Source organism: Mirounga leonina, unplaced genomic scaffold (assembly GCF_011800145.1).
Source record: "Mirounga leonina isolate KUSES-001 unplaced genomic scaffold, KU_Mleo_1.0 Mir_168, whole genome shotgun sequence".
NCBI lineage: Eukaryota > Metazoa > Chordata > Mammalia > Carnivora > Phocidae > Mirounga > Mirounga leonina.
Window position 1 is genome coordinate 55,289,724 of NW_023270426.1, and position 17,525 is coordinate 55,307,248.

Here is a 17,525-nt window from a genome sequence, read left to right on the forward strand (position 1 = left end):
TCTTAATATTTAAGTTTTAAAATTATTAAAGTAGTACATGTATGTGGTAAAAATAGAAATATTTTGACACAGAATGTTAATTCTTTTCTCCCCAGATATTCAGTTTTCCCCAGAGGCAGACATAATTAGCAACTATTCTTTGCCTTTTGAATGTCTTTTAATATATACTTTAATTTTGCATATACATATAGATGTATGTATTTCAAATGCTGTAACATAGGTATGCAGAGGGATAGGTGTGCAGAGGGATAGGTGTGCAGAGGGATAGCTGTGATACTTGTGTATGAGTTTATTTCACTTTCATCTATCAGCTATCAATTTATCTATTTCTTTATCTAAGCTGTATTTTATACAAATGTTATGATCCCTTATATACTTTTCTATATCTACATTTTAGCAACTGACACTGCATGCATCGATCTACCCCATTCTTTTTCAGAGATTTGGCATACTTTATTTATCCAGTTCCTTCTTAGCTTGTTTCTAGGATTTTATTATCATAAACTTCCCTTCAGTCAACATTTATATACACTGCTGTGTTCATCCAAGAGTTTATCACTAGGATTCTTTCCTGTCAATGGATTACTAAGTCAAAGACTAGGTGTACTTTCAATTTAAAGAAATGTTGAATAACTATTAAAGTGATCATGCTAATTTACAACCAAAAGTGCATGAGTGTCTGTTTCTCCTCATTCCTCTCCACACTACATATTATATAACTTTTGGCCTTTATCAAGTTTTGAGGTCAACATATTTTAATTTGTCTAGGAGAGGGCTTACACATGTTTGAATACTTTTAAGAAGATAACTTACCCTTCCCTGTGAGAACTGCCTTTTCATGTCCCTTTTTCTTTTTCTATCATGATTGACTATTCACAGTATTCTTTTTATATGTTAATAAAATACTCATTATATTATAACTATGGTTTCCCAATATGACTATGATCATAGCAGTTTTTTAATGATAGAGTCTAATTTATCTACAATCCAATTCTTTCCTTTTTAAGTTTTATGTTACTTAATAAATCTTAACACATAATAAAATTATTTAAACATTCTCATTTTTCTGGTAAATTTATACTTTCATTAATATTTTGACTCATTTCTATTTTTATTTTTTATACAAAATTTTCCTTAAGAACGTATTCCCTCGGGCGCCTGGGTGGCTCAGATGGTTAAGCGTCTGCCTTTGGCTCAGGTCATGGTCCCAGGGTCCTGGGATCGAGTCCCGCATCGGGCTCCCTGCTCCTTGGGAGCCTGCTTCTCCCTCTGCCTCTCTCTCTCTCTCATGAATAAATAAATAAAATCTTTAAAAAAAAAAAAAAGAAAAAAAAAGAAAGTATTCCCTCAAACTTTGTCTCCCAATTTTTTGTTTCTGAAATAAAAATAGGGACAAGATGAATTGTTTATATTACTCATACAGAAGTTAATATGAATAATGATTTCTACCTTTTAGCAATTCCACTGAGGTTTAACTTGGTAACTATAATATGATCCCATTTTATAAGTGCACTTACAAATATATACATATATATGTGTATATATACATATATACCTATGTGTGTATATATATATATATATATATATATACACACACACACACACACACTTAGGCACTACATAGATTTATTTTTCTTTTTTAGACTGTTATTTAACATCAATTAAGTTGTCAATATTCTTATTTTGATGTACTCTATATTTGGTTTTCTTATCTGCTCAATCTGAAATGTATTTCAAACATTATTTAACATGACCTACTGCTATTGGTTTACTGATTATTATTATTTTTAGGCCACTTCCTTATTATATAAATTGATCCTATTATTTCATATATTGGGATTTATGTCCGAATTTTAAGGTTCTCAACATTTGTGGAATGATTTTGAATCATTCCACATTATATTTGTATAAACCTCCTGTTTACATGTATATGTATAGTGTGTTTTCTCTATACTTTTCCTTTTGAGTATAATTTATTTTAGACATTCTTTTTTTTCTGTTAAAAATGATAGGAATTTTTGTCAAGAATCAGTAACATTTTCTTTTAATAGGTGAGTGTGCCCATTTTATAATTTATATTTTAATATTTTTGATCATTCTTTCTTTAGATGGATTTTGTTTTCATGACATGGCTTGATTAATTTTATATGTCACTTTGACTAAGCCACAGTACCCAGATATTTGGTCAAACATTCTTGTAAATATGAAGGTAGTTTTAGATGAGATGGGTATTTTTAGATGAGATTAACATTTAAATCAGTAAGTTCACAGAAAGCATATTAACCCTCCATAATGTACATGGGCATCATCAATCAGTTGAAGGTCTTTGTAGAAGAAGATTGACTTCTCCCAAACAAGGGTGATTTCTGCCAGCATATGGCTTTTGGAGTTACTGTAACATTGGCCCTTCTGTGAGTCTTTTACCTGCCAGCCTACCTTGCAGACTTCAGACTTGCCAGACTCTAGAATCCTGTGAGCTAATTCCTTAAAATAAAACTATCCATCTATCCATCCATCCATCCATCCATCCATCCATCCATCCATCCATCCACACACAACACATACACGCGTGTGCTTACACACGCCTTATTAGTTCCGTTTTTCTGAAGAACCTTGACTAAATATTACATTTATGATATATGTGATTTTTCCTTCTAAAATATAGAAGTTTAAGGATTTATTTTACTCATTTTAGTTTTTTTTTTTTAAAAACTTTATCAACAGTAACTATGGCATGACTCTTAGGAGTTTCGCCAAAAATGATAAAGAAATCAGTAAGCTGATACTATTGCACATTCTTGTCATCCATACCCCTCTCAATTTTGTTGGTTATACTATATTTATATTTCTATATGCATTATAAAGTTTACCAATACAGTATACAAGTATTTGCATATGTGCTCCATAGAGTCACTTATATTTACATGAACTCATACTTATGCAATATTTCTCATGTGGGGACATATTATTGCAGCTGCAGGGTATTAGTAAGCTGCAGTTTTCCTCCCAAATATGTACATTTACAGTATCTTTATTGTACACACAACAGGCCTGCGTATTTCCCTGTTGGCCCTTCCTTCCCATGCTATGTAGTAGCAACACAGCAGACCCAACATTGCTGTTTCAAGTAAATAGCTTTGATTTTACCACTTCTCCTTTGTAAACTTATTATTTTCAAAATTCATAGGATCTGAGAGGCATGCCTCTTCTCTCAGCATCTTTTCTTGTCCTAGTCCACTCTTCTGTGCACTTTGAAGGCATTCTCCATATACTGAAGTTGGAATTACAGGTGTTCCCTATATTCCTACTTTCACTGAAGATGGAGTTTTCTATTTCTCTATTTCCTTAGGGAAAGAGGTGGGGAAAGACCTAGTCCAATTTCTTTAAATAAGGAAAAGGAACCTTAAAACATCATTTGGCTTTTAATATTTGAAATGTTTAACGGAAGGAAAATATTATGGAACTTAAATTTCAACCATAATTGTTCTATAATCATTGTTTAATACTGGATGAGTTATATCATCTACCCCTGAGAATATCAACATGAATGATGATTGTGACGGTGACAATCATGCTAAAAGAATCTCCTACATCAATATCTCAAAAAAACCCTTACAAATTAAAGTATAAAAGTTTGAGAAATTTGAATAAAATATGATTTAAGACTTGCATTTACTATTATCAATTTTACTATACTAAATGGATGTTTAAGCATCTTTACCCAGTATGTTTTCAAATGACACAATACCATTTATGAAGTTCTGAAATTTATAAGATTGCCAAACAATTAAAATGAAGATTGTTTCCTTTACTTTTCCAAATGCACTATGAAACCAACCTGCAGCTTCAATAGTTTTTCCTATTGCTAAAATGGCTATTATATACTTCTTCTTGTTTAGATATGTGTATCATCATTCAGTGTCAACATCTATTACAAAAATTTAGGTTAAGAATTGTTTTCTGCTTTTATCTTTGGGGTAAATACCCAGTAGTGCAATTGCTGGGTCGTAGATACTATTTAATTTTGTCTTAATGGAGAATATTGGTCATTATTTTTTGAATATTTAGCTTGGAAAGATATAAGTAGTCATACTGTGAAAGTAATGATAGAAATCATTACTATACATAATACATGACACCAGCATAAGGTATATAATAAGGAAATTTGGCTAAAAAACAGGGGAATTGAAACCTGTAGATAATATATATATTATATATAATATAATATATTTAATTGGTGAGACTGTGACAATTATTTGCCTTTATGAGCAGTGATTTCCTCTAATTTAATAATTAACCATCATATTCAGAATCTTTTTGAGGCAGAGAGCTCTTTATATTATTTACACATATGTCACATCAAAAATATTTACCTGAATTAATTGTCTGAGTTCTAATTTCAGGGTTTTCAGGAAATTTTTTTCTTTTTTCAAAATTCAAGAATATGTCTTAATTCAGTATTAATTGGATATATTAGTAGATTGAATTAATAGATATTATAGGAGTTGCTCTGTCAGTATATGACAGAGTAAACTAATAAACTGACCATAAAAGTGATATGTATATTTTATTTTCTATCAAGTTTTACTTAAATTCTAGTTCATTAGTGAATAGTGTAACAGTTTCGGGGGCAGAGTTTAGTGATTCATCACTTACATTTAACACCCAGTGCTTATCACAAGTGCCCTCCCTAATATACATCACCTATTTAACCCACCACCCACCAACCTCCTCTGCAGGTAACCCTCAGTTTGTTCTTTATAGTCTGTTTTCTGCTTTACTTCTCTCTTTTCTCCCCATTATCATGTTTTGTTTCCTAAATTCCGTATGAGTGAAATCATATGTATTTGTCTTTCTCTGACTTATTTCACTTAGCATAATACTCTCAAGCTCCATCAATATCATTGCAAATGGCAAGATTTCATTTTTTTATGGCTGAGTAATATTCCATTTTTACACACACACACACACACACACACACACACACACCCTACCTCTTCTTTATCCATTCATCAGTGGATGCACACTTGGACAGTTTCCATAATTTGGCTATTGTTGATAATGTTGCTATAAACATCAGGACGAATGTATCCCTTTGAATCAGTATTTTTGTATCCTTTGCATGGATGGTAGGGTAGTTCTATTTTTAACGTTTTGAAGAATCTCCATACTGTTTTCCAGAGTGGCTGCACCAGTAGCATTCCTACCAACAGTTCAAGAGGGTTCCCCTTTTTTTCGCATCCTCACCAACACCTGTTGTCCAGAATTTTGATGCCTCCACATTTGTTTTTCTTTTTTAAGATTGCTTTGGCTACTCAGGGTCTTCATGGGAGCATACAAATTTTAAGATTGTTTTATCTAGCTCTGTGAAAGTGCTGCTGGTATTCTGATAGGGATTGTATTAATTGTGTAGATGGCTTTGGGTGCTATAGACATTTTAACAGTATTTGTTCTTCCAATCCATGAGCATGGAATATTTTTCCATTTCTTTGTGTCACCTTCAATTTCTTTCATCAGTGTTTTATGGTTTTCAGAACACAGATCTTTTTACCTCTTTGGTTAGGTTATTCCTAGGCATCTTCTTGTTTTTGTACAATTCTAAATGAGAGTCATTCCGTGATTTCTCTTTCTGCTGCCTCATTATTGGTATAGAGAAATGCAACAGATTTCTGTATGTTGATTTTTTATCCTGCAACTTTACTGAATTCGGAGTCTTTCAGGTTTTCTATATAGAGTATCATGTCATCTGCAAATAGCTAAAGTTTTACTTCTTCCTTGCTGATTTGGATGCCTTGTATTTCTTTTTGTTGTGTGTTGCTGTGACTAGGATTTCCAGTACTATATTAAATAACAGTGGTAAAAGTGGACATCCTTGTCTCGTTCCTGATTGTAGAAGAAAAGCTCTCAGGTTTTTCCCCTTGAGGAGGATTTTAGCTGTGAGTTTTTTGTATAGGGCCTTTATAATGTTGAGGTATGTTTCTGCTATCCCTACTTAGTTGAGGGATTTTTGCTTTTTCTGCATCTATTAAGAAAATAATATGATTCTTATCCATTATTTTATTAACGTGGTGTATCACATTGATTGATTTGCAAATACTGAATCACCCCTGCAGCTCAGGAATACATCCCACTTGACTGTGGTGAATGATTCTTTTAATGTACTCTTGGATTCAATTTGCTGGTATTTTACTGAGAATTTTTGCATCCATGTTCATGAGGGATATTGACCTGTAGTTCTCTTTTTTTAGTGGAGCTTTGTATGGTTTTGGAATCAGGGTAATGATGGTCTAATTGAATGAGTTTGGAAATTTTCCTTGCATTACTATTTTTTGGAATGTTTTTAGAAGAATAGGTTTAACTCTTCTTTAAATGTTTGGTAGAATTCACCTGTGAAGCCATCTGGCCTTGGACTTTTGTTTGTTGGGAGATTTTTGATTACTGATTCAGTTTCTTTGCTGTTTATCTGCCTGTTTAAGTTTTCTATTATTTCCTATTTCAGTTTTGGTACAAACAAATAATTTCTTTCAGATTGTCCAATTTGTTGGGATATAATTTTTCATAGTATTTTCTCATAATTGTATTTCTGTGGTGTTGATTGTTATGTATCCTCTCTCATTTGTGACTTTACTAATTTGGGTCCTTTCTCTTTTCTTTTTGACAAGTCTGGGTGTGGGTTTATCAATTTTATTATTTTTTTCCAAGAACTAGCTCCTGATTGATCTATTCTACTGTTTTTGTTTGTTTCTATATCATTTATTTATGCTCTAACTTTTCTTTGTGTCCTTATTTTAAGATTTATTTATTTATTTTAGAGGAAAAGAGAGCACCTAAGCAGGGTGAGGAGCAGTGAAAAAGGGAGAGGTAGACAGTGAATCTCAAGAAGACTCCCCACTAAGCATGGAGCCAGAAAGGGAGCTTGATCTCATGACCCTGCACTGAAATCATGACCTGAGCTGAAATCAAGAGTCGGACGCTTAACCAACTGAGTTACCCAGGTGCCCTGCTCTAATCTTTATTATTACCCTACTTTCTGCTGGCTTTAGACTTCCCCCCTGCCCTAGCTCATTTAGGTGTAAGGTTAGGTCATTTATTTGAGATTTTTCTTGTTTTCTGAGATAGGCCTATATTGCTATATACTTCCCTCTTAGGACCGCTTTTGTTGCATCCCAAAGATTTTGGACCATTGTGTTTTCATTTTCAGTTGTTTCCATGTATTTTTTCTCCTTTAATTTCCTGGTTGGCCCATTCATTCTTTAGGAGCATGTTCTTTAACCTCCGTGTATTTATGGTCTCTCCATATCTCTTCCTGTACTTGACTTCAAGTTTCATAACACTGTGGTCAGAAAAGATGCATGGAATGATCATAATTTTTTTATACATGTTGAGGCCTGATTTGTGATTAGTATGTGATCTATTCTTGAGAATGTCCCATGTACACTTGAAAAGAATGTGTATTTTGCTGCTTTAGGATGAAATGTTATGAATATACCTGTTAAGTCCATCTGGCCCAGTATGTTGTTCAAAGTCATTTTTCCTTGTTGATTTTCTGTTTCAATGATCATTGATATAAGTGGGGTGCTAAAATCCCCTACTATTTTTGTATTATTATTAGTGAGTTCCTTTATGTTTGTTATTGTTTTATATATTTAGGTGTTCCCAAGTTGGGGTCATAAATATTTACAATTGTTAGATCTTCTTGTTGGATAGTCCCCTTTATTATGATATAGTGCCCTTCTTAATCTCTTGTTAGAGTCTGGTTTAAAATCTACTTTGTCTGATAGAAATATTGCTATTCTGGCTTTCTTTTGACATCTGTTTGTATGATAAATGTTTCTCCATCCCCTCACTTTCAATCTTCAGGTGCCTTTAAGTCTAAAATGAGTCTCTTTAGGTCTTGTGTTTTTATCCATTCTGCCACCCTGTGTCTTTTGATTGGAGCATTTGATCCATTTATATTCAGGGTAATTATCAATAGATATATATTTAGTGCCATTATATTACTTGTTTTGTCATTGTTTCTGGAGATTTTCTGTTCTTTAGTCTTTTTTGTTGTTGTTCCTTTCTAGTCTTTGTCACTTTTGATCTTTCCCTTCCATTCAAAGAGTCCCCTCTAATATTTCTTGCAGGGCTGGTTTAGTGGTCAGGAACTCTTTAGTTTTTGTTTTTGTTTATCTGGGAAACTCTTTATCTCTCCTTCTATCCTGAATGATAGCCTTGCTGGATAGAGTATTCTTGGCTGCAGATTTTTCCCATTCAGCACTCTGAATATATCACGCCCCTCCTTTCTGGCTTGCCAAGTTTCTGTTGAAAAATCTGCAAGCCTTATGGGTTTTCCTTTGTAAGTAACTGTCTTCTTTGATCCTGGTGCTTTTAACATTTTTATCATTATATTTTGCAAATTTAATTACAATATGTCTTTGTGTTGGCCTGCTTTTATTGATTTTGATAGGAGTTCTCTGTGCCTCCTCTATCTGGATTTCTATTTTCTTCCCCAGATTAGGGAAGTTTTCAGCTATCATCTCCTCAAATAAAGCTTCTGGACCCTTCTTTCTCTTTTTCTTCTGTGACTCTTATGATACGAATGTTATGTTTGGTGGAGTCACTGAGTTCATGAAGTCTACTCTCATGATCCATCATCCTTTTCTCCCTCTTTTGCTGACTTCATTATTTTCCAAAATTCTGTTTTCTATATCACTTTTTTGTTCCTCTACTTCTTCTACCCTTGTGGTCATTACATCCACTCAGTTTTGAATCTCAGTTATGGTATTTTTCTATTCTGCATCATTTTTTCTAGCTCTTTTATCTCTGAGGTAAGGGTCTCCCTGATGTCTTCCATGCATTTCTCAAGTGACTGTTGCTTTAAATTCTGCATCAGGCATATAACCTCTATCTGTGTCAATTATATCTCCGGCTGTGGCCTTTTCTTGTTCTTTCTTTTGGGATGAATTCCTCCATCTTGGCATCTTGTCTAGGTCTCTGTCTTCTTGTGTGTGTTAGAAAATCCTCTTATGTTTCCTGCTCCTGATTGTAATGGCTTTATGAAGAAGAGGTCATAGAGTGTCTGGGGCCTGGCACTTCAGGGAGTGAGTATCTCTGGTGTGTGCTGTATGCACTCTGCTTCTGTGTTTTGGCAGCTCTATTCCTCAGGCAGTTGTCTGTAGAGGTTCTCCTTGCCTGCATTAGGCAAGAGTGTGGTGAGTTTTAACCAGATGTGCTCTGGTCTGCTTGTTAAATGAGACCTTATGCTATTTCCACTAGAGCTGAAGCTTTGCAGAACTCTATGGTCAACAGATATGGTGCGTGCAGGGTTTGGGGTGTTCTTTTGGGGTACTGCAAAAAACCACTACATTGGTCCTTGGGCACACTTGCCTGAAAAAAGCAGTACCAGACGAGAGCAGGGGGGTGGGATTTGGTGTAAGCAGATTAGGGAGCTGGTGTTGGCACTGTGCTGTTTACTGAAGTTGGTTTATGCTGAGCAGCAGGGGAGGGAAAGCGTGCCACCCAGCTTTTTTGTCCCTGAAGAGGGAAGTCTGTGCTTGCTGCTCTCAGGGAAGCCCTCTCAGAAAAGTGAATAATTTCCTGTCCTGCATCCTAGGCATTTTAAGTCTTGCTGTCTTCACACTCTCTGTCTCTGGGTTGCTTGCCTGCCTAGAGCAGTGCAGTGCACTTGAGGCTCTATGCCAGTCAAGCCTGCTGACTTTTACAACTCCAAACTTTAGGGACCTGGTGTGGCGGGTACCTGCACTGGTCTTCTGGGAAGAGTCTCATTGTTCTGGGACTGATGCAGGTTTGATGGAGAAGGGCAGTTCAGTTGCACCAGACCATAGGGGTGTGGGATTTGGAGCAAAGCAAGCTAAACAGCCAGTGTGTCCAAGTTAGCTGTCCTCATCAGGTGTCTCTGCACCTATGCTGAGTGGTGGGGGAGGGAAATGGTACCCCCTGGCTCTTTTGTCCCAGAGAGGCAATGCCAGCTCTCATGGATGTGTTCCAAGAAGAGGGAGAAGTCTCTCACTGTGCAACTTACAGATCCTCATGTTGCTCCATTTGCCTCCAGGTTACCTGCCTGTCTTCTCTCCAGGAGTAGGGCAGTGCCCTGAGGGCTCTATCCCAGACACACTCCAAACCTCTAAACCTGCAGACTTTGAGCCCTGCTGGTCCAAAAACTCTTGAAAATCAGACCCTCCCATTTTCCCAGCCAATGGCTTTGATGAGGAGTTTTCCTTGTGCAATCCCCTGTGCACTCTTCTCTCTCTCTTGCTTTTCTCTGCAACCAGGGCTCCCTCCCCTCCATGGCATCCATATTCCATTTCTCTCCCGAACCAAGTCTCTACACCTCCAATCCTCCTCGATGTGGCCTCTTCTCTCTCTCTAGTTGTATAGTTTGTTTTGTCAGTTCTCAGGTTGATTTCTTGGGTATTCAGAATGATTTTACAGTTATCTAACTGTGTTTGAGGGAAGAGTTAAGCCTAGGGTACTCTTACTATGCTGCCATCTTAACTCCTCCAGGGATATATACTTTTAATTTCATATTAAATTAAACAATAAAGTACATAATTTATTGGGTTTTTTTTAAATCTATTTATTTTTTAGAGACACAGAGAGAGAGTGATGGGGTAGGGGCAAAGGGTGAGAGAATCTTAAACAGACTGTGCTGAGCAGAGACTGTCGTGGGGCTCGATCTCATGACCCTGAGATCACGACCTGAGCTGAAACCAAGAGTTGGAGGTTTAACTGCACCACCCAGGGCCCCAATTTATTGTTTTTCTTATCAGAAAGTGGGGGTTGGAGTAAGTACAAATCTAATTACAACCTTAGAATACCGAATTTTTAAAAATTAATATATTTTAGCTCTTTAAAAGGTAACCAGTTCTTCTAAATGGAAAGGGCAGCCAATAGATTTATGCTATCACCTATTGGTACTCCAAAAACTTTTACAGTTTTTTATACTGTAATTCAAATTCTGAGTTGTTGAGGCACAATAAGCACTAGGGGAAAAGTGTTGGTGTGGAATTAACACCAATCAGGAAAAATGTAGAGGATTTTTACTCATGTGAAAAAGTATATGTAGAACTTAGACCAGTTCTATCACTACCTGTGGGATAAACTTCAACAGGCACTTAAATATCATTGGGATCTTAAAGAGAAAAATGTGATGTCCCCATTTACGGGATAATAATATTTATAAGGTAGAGATAGTGTTAAGGGGGTCATATCAAGTATCATAAAAGGTAGAAAATTAGTATGATCCTTTGGCAGTTGCTTTGGCATTATCTAGGGCCTTTTTTCATAGGAATTGAATATAGCCAGATGTGTAACAGAAAATGACACAAATTATTATTATTTTGCCACCATGATATCTCTGTTGGATTTCCGCTCCTTATCCTTGATTGAAATCCTAGGAATAACCCTGAGTTTTTGTCACTTTCAGTTCTTAATGAACAACTTCATTTTCAAGCAAAAAAATAATTTAGTCCTGTCTATGTTAAAACAGTGATTTATTATCCAATTAAAAGTCTTTTGCTCTTGAGATCAGACCTGATCTGTGGGAAATCTTTAGGGAGGGAGGAGATTAGAGCATGGTTAACTCCTTCCCTATCCTTTTCCGTCACCTGACATATTTGCTTTTCTCTTTTCTGTTCTTCCAGAATCAAGTCCCACAGAATCTAAAACCATTCTCATTTTATTGAAGAGTCCTAAGATTTATTGGAATGAGTGGGTTTCTTATCTCTCACTTAAATTCCAACTTCTACCAAGTTTTGCTCATGTTGTTTTATTAACTTGACTCCTCTTTTCCCACTAGCACTTTACTTTCTAGACTACAAATACCACTTTTCTTTTAAAATCAAAGCATCACACACTAAGTTCTTATATATAACTGATTCTTAGGGAAAATCTTTCATAGCAATGAATAAGGACTAATGAGTTCATTACCTGAAACTGCTTAGCCTTATTTCAAGGAAAGAAATCCAAAATCAGTTCTCAGAAAAAAATGGATTGTACCTCTGCATGAGAAGCAGGTAAGTTCTAAATAGAATGGACCCCAATTCCAATTCCTGTGAAATTTCCTTTGTGCTTGTGCAAGGCAGACAGAGAAATTTTAAGGATGTTGTCTCTAAAATAAGGAGAACACTTTAATTCTTATAGGCATAGAGATAGCACAGCATTGTGGTTAAGAGACTCAAGAACTAGAGGTCTCTCCTTTTAACCAGCTTATGTGCCTCAGAAATATTACATCACCTGTCTGTTCAATTTCCTCAACTGAAAGAGGCAATAATGGTAATATCTATTTGATAATGTTGCTAAGAGATTTAAATGATTTATTTGTGAAGTGCTTCAACTAGTGCCTGGCTCAGAGTAAGCATTATATATGACTTTATTAAATACATGAATAGGGACATTTGGATGATGCCAAGTCACGTAGTCACATAGCTTAAATAAAATGGAAAATTACTATATTAGACAATAGGATATTGAGAATATATGAATATAAAATGTGGGGTCACAAAAGTCTCTCTTCATCCCAAGGCTGGCTACATTCCCTATTTAGTTTCTGATTCAGCAGTACACTTAGGGAAAAAGAAACAAACAACATCTTTTCTGGTACTTATGAATATTTCTCTGTGTACCTTTATTAGTAATTTTGAAAATGTCTTTTCCTATTTCTCTTACTGACAAACTCTGGAAGGATTATAATCTAGTGTGGAAAGGCTCAATAAATGACAGAATATAATAAAGCAAATAAGTAGTTCTAGGAAAAACAAACAAAAAACCAATTAAGACTGAATATTAGACATTTAACACAAATAATTTTGCCACTCTGTGGCAAAAAATTTTCTTGCTAACTGGCTGTTGAAACCTTCCTCTTTTCTAATGGTTTCTTCCTTTCTCTGCAAAAATGGTGCCCCTTGAACAACAAATGCCTTTTAAGGTATCATATATCAAATTTTGCATAATTAAGTTAATCAACATGTTTTCCTATTCAAAAGACTCTGCCTACCAACACACATCAGCTCAAACTTCATAAGTATAGCGACCTCTTTTTAAATAGTAATGTATTTTTCTATTACATTTACTAGAACTATTAACTTTATCTCATAAACATAGCTATATTGTTTATATTCAAATGTACTGTATCAGAAAGTCTGAGAACTTTGAGCATTCTGTTACTATCATAAACTCAACACATCTATTACCAAACTCAACTTTTATTTTCTGCCTTAAAAACCTCTCTCTTGTGTGTGTCATTTATTTAACTGAGTCATAATTCTACTAGTGACATACATGGGACCTAAATTCATGTTTGGGTCCTCCTCTCCGTCTTGCACAAATCTGTCATGATGCCATGCCCACGCTTTAGTGGGTACAGATCTTCCAGTAATTAGTTCTTGTTCCTGTTGACATTGTGCCAATCTTGGCTCTCATCATGGAAGCACAAAGGATGACTGAAATAGCCACACAATTTTTCTCTCTTCATCTTCTTAACATTTCTTAGACCTATTCTCTATCATTCTTTCATAATGATGTGAAGTATTTCAAAAATCTCAACAGGTTTTAGTGGCTGCTGAGCAAAAAGTGGTTGGCTTTCTTTCTGTTTATTTCTTAGATGGCAGTTTCACAACAGTCAATCTGGTCTTTTCCCTTGCCATATATTCATGATTGGGCCTTAGCCCACCTCCTTCTCCCTTCCTGGGGTTTCTTGGTTTTTCTGCCTGGAAATTCTTGACCTCCCCTATAAGTCATGCAATGACCATTTCAGATAGCAGTAAATCCTTCCTTCTTTCCACTCAATGACACCAGTTTAGTACCAATGTGACAGTCGTATACTGTCCTACGACATATAAAATTCTTATTGCAGCACTACTATTGTATTTCATCGAATGAGTTCATATGTACTATGCGTTCAGTGTTCTTTATTTTCTTGTTGAAATGGACAATTATTTTTCTTCAGATTTTAGAAAGAAAGCAAAACGAATAATTTGTTATATTTTTGTCAAAGTTCTATTTGCATTATTTTACTTTGTTAGAATTTGGAATATAGATCAAAGCGGCATTATGTTGCAGGGATAAAAATGAGTTCATAAGTGAATCAGGGCTAAGAAAATTGATATTATCCAAAGCCAAATTATTAAATATAAAATTGATTCCCAACTATGTAACACTTGATAATATGGGATAACATATGTTTCTTGGTTTCAAGTTACATCAAATATAAGGAGCAAAATATCAAGAAACCGTAAAATTGTTTCACATATCTTTAGGAGACAGTTTTGACCACATCACACTTCGGTTTTTAAAAAATAACTTAGAAAATGGAAATGATCAAGGTTTTAGAAAGAAGACTTATAGGAAAAGAAGATATACATATTTCACAGTAATGAGAACCATGATTTCTTATTATATTTATGTATTTATGCATAACTTAGCTTCCCTGATTTTCTTCCACCATCAATGTAAATTTTCATTCTTTGTTTTTATGCTTCATAAAATCCAGTTTCCATTTACAAAGAGTGATTGGTTTGTTTAATACATTGTATGGAGGAAAAAAAACAAAAACATATGACAATTCATTTTCTTTCTTGATTTTTGTCATTATTTTTAATGATGTGACAAATTTCTCCATATTTTAATTTAATTATTTAACTGTGGTTCAGTGATTTAAACTATAAACACAATGACAAATGATAAAGTAAGGGAATTACATCAAGTCATTTACAAATAAATCATTCTAAATGGTTCCATGTATCTCCCACGAAAACAACATAGCCAATGCAAGAGTTTAGAAGTCTCCACAGGAGGGGGAAGACAAAGAAAATAAATGAATTTGATAACAACAGCAGGATTTCAAATAAATAGAACAGGGAAAAAAATAGGTGGTTATTTTTGTTTTAATGTCTATTTATTTCCAGAGAAATTTCACCTTAAGCAGAGATAACCATAAATGTCACATGGTAGAAAATAATTTTCCTAAGTGTCTGATGGATTTAAAAAGTGCCTTCTTTTTTTTTTTTTAAGATTTTATTTATTTGTGAGAGAGAGAATGAGAGACAGAGAGCATGAGAGGGAGGAGGGTCAGAGGGAGAAGCAGACTCCCTGCCGAGCAGGGAGCCCGATGCGGGACTCGATCCCGGGACTCCAGGATCATGACCTGAGCGGAAGGCAGTCGCTTAACCAACTGAGCCACCCAGGTGCCCCAAAAGTGCCTTCTTTTTCTGTTTATACATTAGCTTAAATTATAGGCTTACTATCATCACAATTGAGGCCTATCAGATAAAAGCATCTGGAAGGATTTTATTTTCTGTTCACAGATTTTAATCTATGTGAATCTAATGCAAAGACAACTATAAACTATGTTAGAAATGGATTTCTAAGATATTAGATATTCTTTGGATTTTTGATAGAGTTGAGGATGAGGTATAACTTCTGTATTTTATTTAGAAAAATAATTCCTATTAGTATTTTGTGGAGTTAATGTAAAGACTAAATGTTGGTTGGACTATTTGAGAGCTCTATAGGACAGACTGCCTAGTCTAACAACTACTTTCAGAGTTGTTAATTGTACTTATCAGTGATAAGGGAAAGAAATTTATAGCAGCAGGTTTAAATAGAAATGTTGGTGGACCAAATATATATAGTAATATAGGCTTTATTACTATATATTTTTAACTCTGTTATATGAAGAGAATGATAGAAACTAATCAGTCAATAAAAATGTACTTGTATTATCCCATACCACTTCCTTTAAAAAGACAGTAAAATTTGGGGCCATAAAAGAGAGTAAGTCCCAGAGGCCTACATAAAGATCTCAGGCATTATACTGGTGAATATGTATCTAAATATGTAACTTGGTCACAGTCATATTAATTATAAAATATACTGTTCTTGTTACACATCTTTAATATTCTAAATATCAATATAAAATTTCATCATAGATAGAAAAAAACTGAATTGAGGGTTAGAATGTTTGAAAATTCAATTCCATTCCTACTACTCTATAACCAAACCCATTAATGGCAAGAACTGCCCTACTTTTCTTGGAGATTATGGTTTGTTTGTTTGTCTTATGAAAATTTACCTGAAAATAATTCAAAATTATAAAACACTGAGAATTGAAAACGTCATGCACTATGCTAAGTTCTATAGACCTTAAGGTTAATATATTGAATGTGATCTCAAGCCTTCATTGAGTTTATAGTCTTATATAAACATGTAAATGTACCAGGTGCTATAACATTATATAACAGAGTCTTAATCTAGATTAGAGCATGGGGAAAAAAGGAGGGGATGGTACAGGCATAAATAAAAATAAATAAATAATAATAATAATAATAATGATGATGATGATGATGTAAGTCTTTTCTGAATAAGTAACTCCAATGCTCACACTTGAAGTAGGGACAGAAATTAGCTAAATGAAGGCAAAGAATGAATAGTTGAGTCAAAAGAAATAGTGAGAGATAGTAAACAGTGGTAACCACCACCACCACAACAACAAAAAAACAGAAACAAAATAATTTCTAGTAGACATGGCCAGAAGACATTTGAAAGATACCATATTGGAAATGAAACTGGTTTAGACATGGCAATGGAGAGTTTTGGACATTATGGATTGTGACTAAAACCATAAAAATGGTCAAGATCTTTGAAGGAAAACATGACAAGACATAAACTCTTGAGATATCTGACCTTAAAGCATCCTATAAACAAGGTAAGACATTCATAGAAGACAGATAGGAATGTCTATAGTATTTGGAGGAAACCTAAGAAAATGTGATCCCATTAAGGCCAAATAAAGAAATGTCATCCACAACATTAAATATTTATGCAAGTTCAATCAATATGAAGATTTAAAAATGTCTTTAGTCATTAACTTGTAAAGAATCATATTTATTTCCCAGATGCATATAAAATACTAGACAGTAATGTGTAAACAATAAAAAATTTTTATCCTTTCTCTATATTTTCTATATCTTTCATTTCTAAAAAAATCTAAAATTACTATTTTCAAGACTGTTTAGATATGATTCTGATTTAGTTTTTCCCGTGGAACAGATATTTTAAAGTAGCCTACTTCCGTGTGTCTACTAAAATAAACCCAACGAAAATGATTAGTGTTTTCAGGCAGTTACCAAGGCATTGCTTATTTTAAACAAGTTCTAGGCAAAGAAGTGAATATAAAAAAATGGAATCAACACAGTTGAATTAATAAGAATTTATTAAATAAGAACCGAAAGGGGCCCCCATGTGGCTCAGTCAGGTATGCCTCTGACTCTTGGTTTCCCATCATGGTCTCCTCTACCTTAAGGATAAATTAAACCTGTGTTGTGTCATGGGGAGGGAGAAGAAGGAGTCCCTTGGTACACTTGTATATGTTTTCCTTAGATAGGCCACACTGACCACAACAAAAATGCTATCCAATTTTTTGGTTGTTTGTTTTATAAACATCCATGTTTCAGTGGCAACTAGGAACATACTGATAAAAATGTCAATAGTACAGTACTGGTAGAATGATAGATATTTAATCCTTA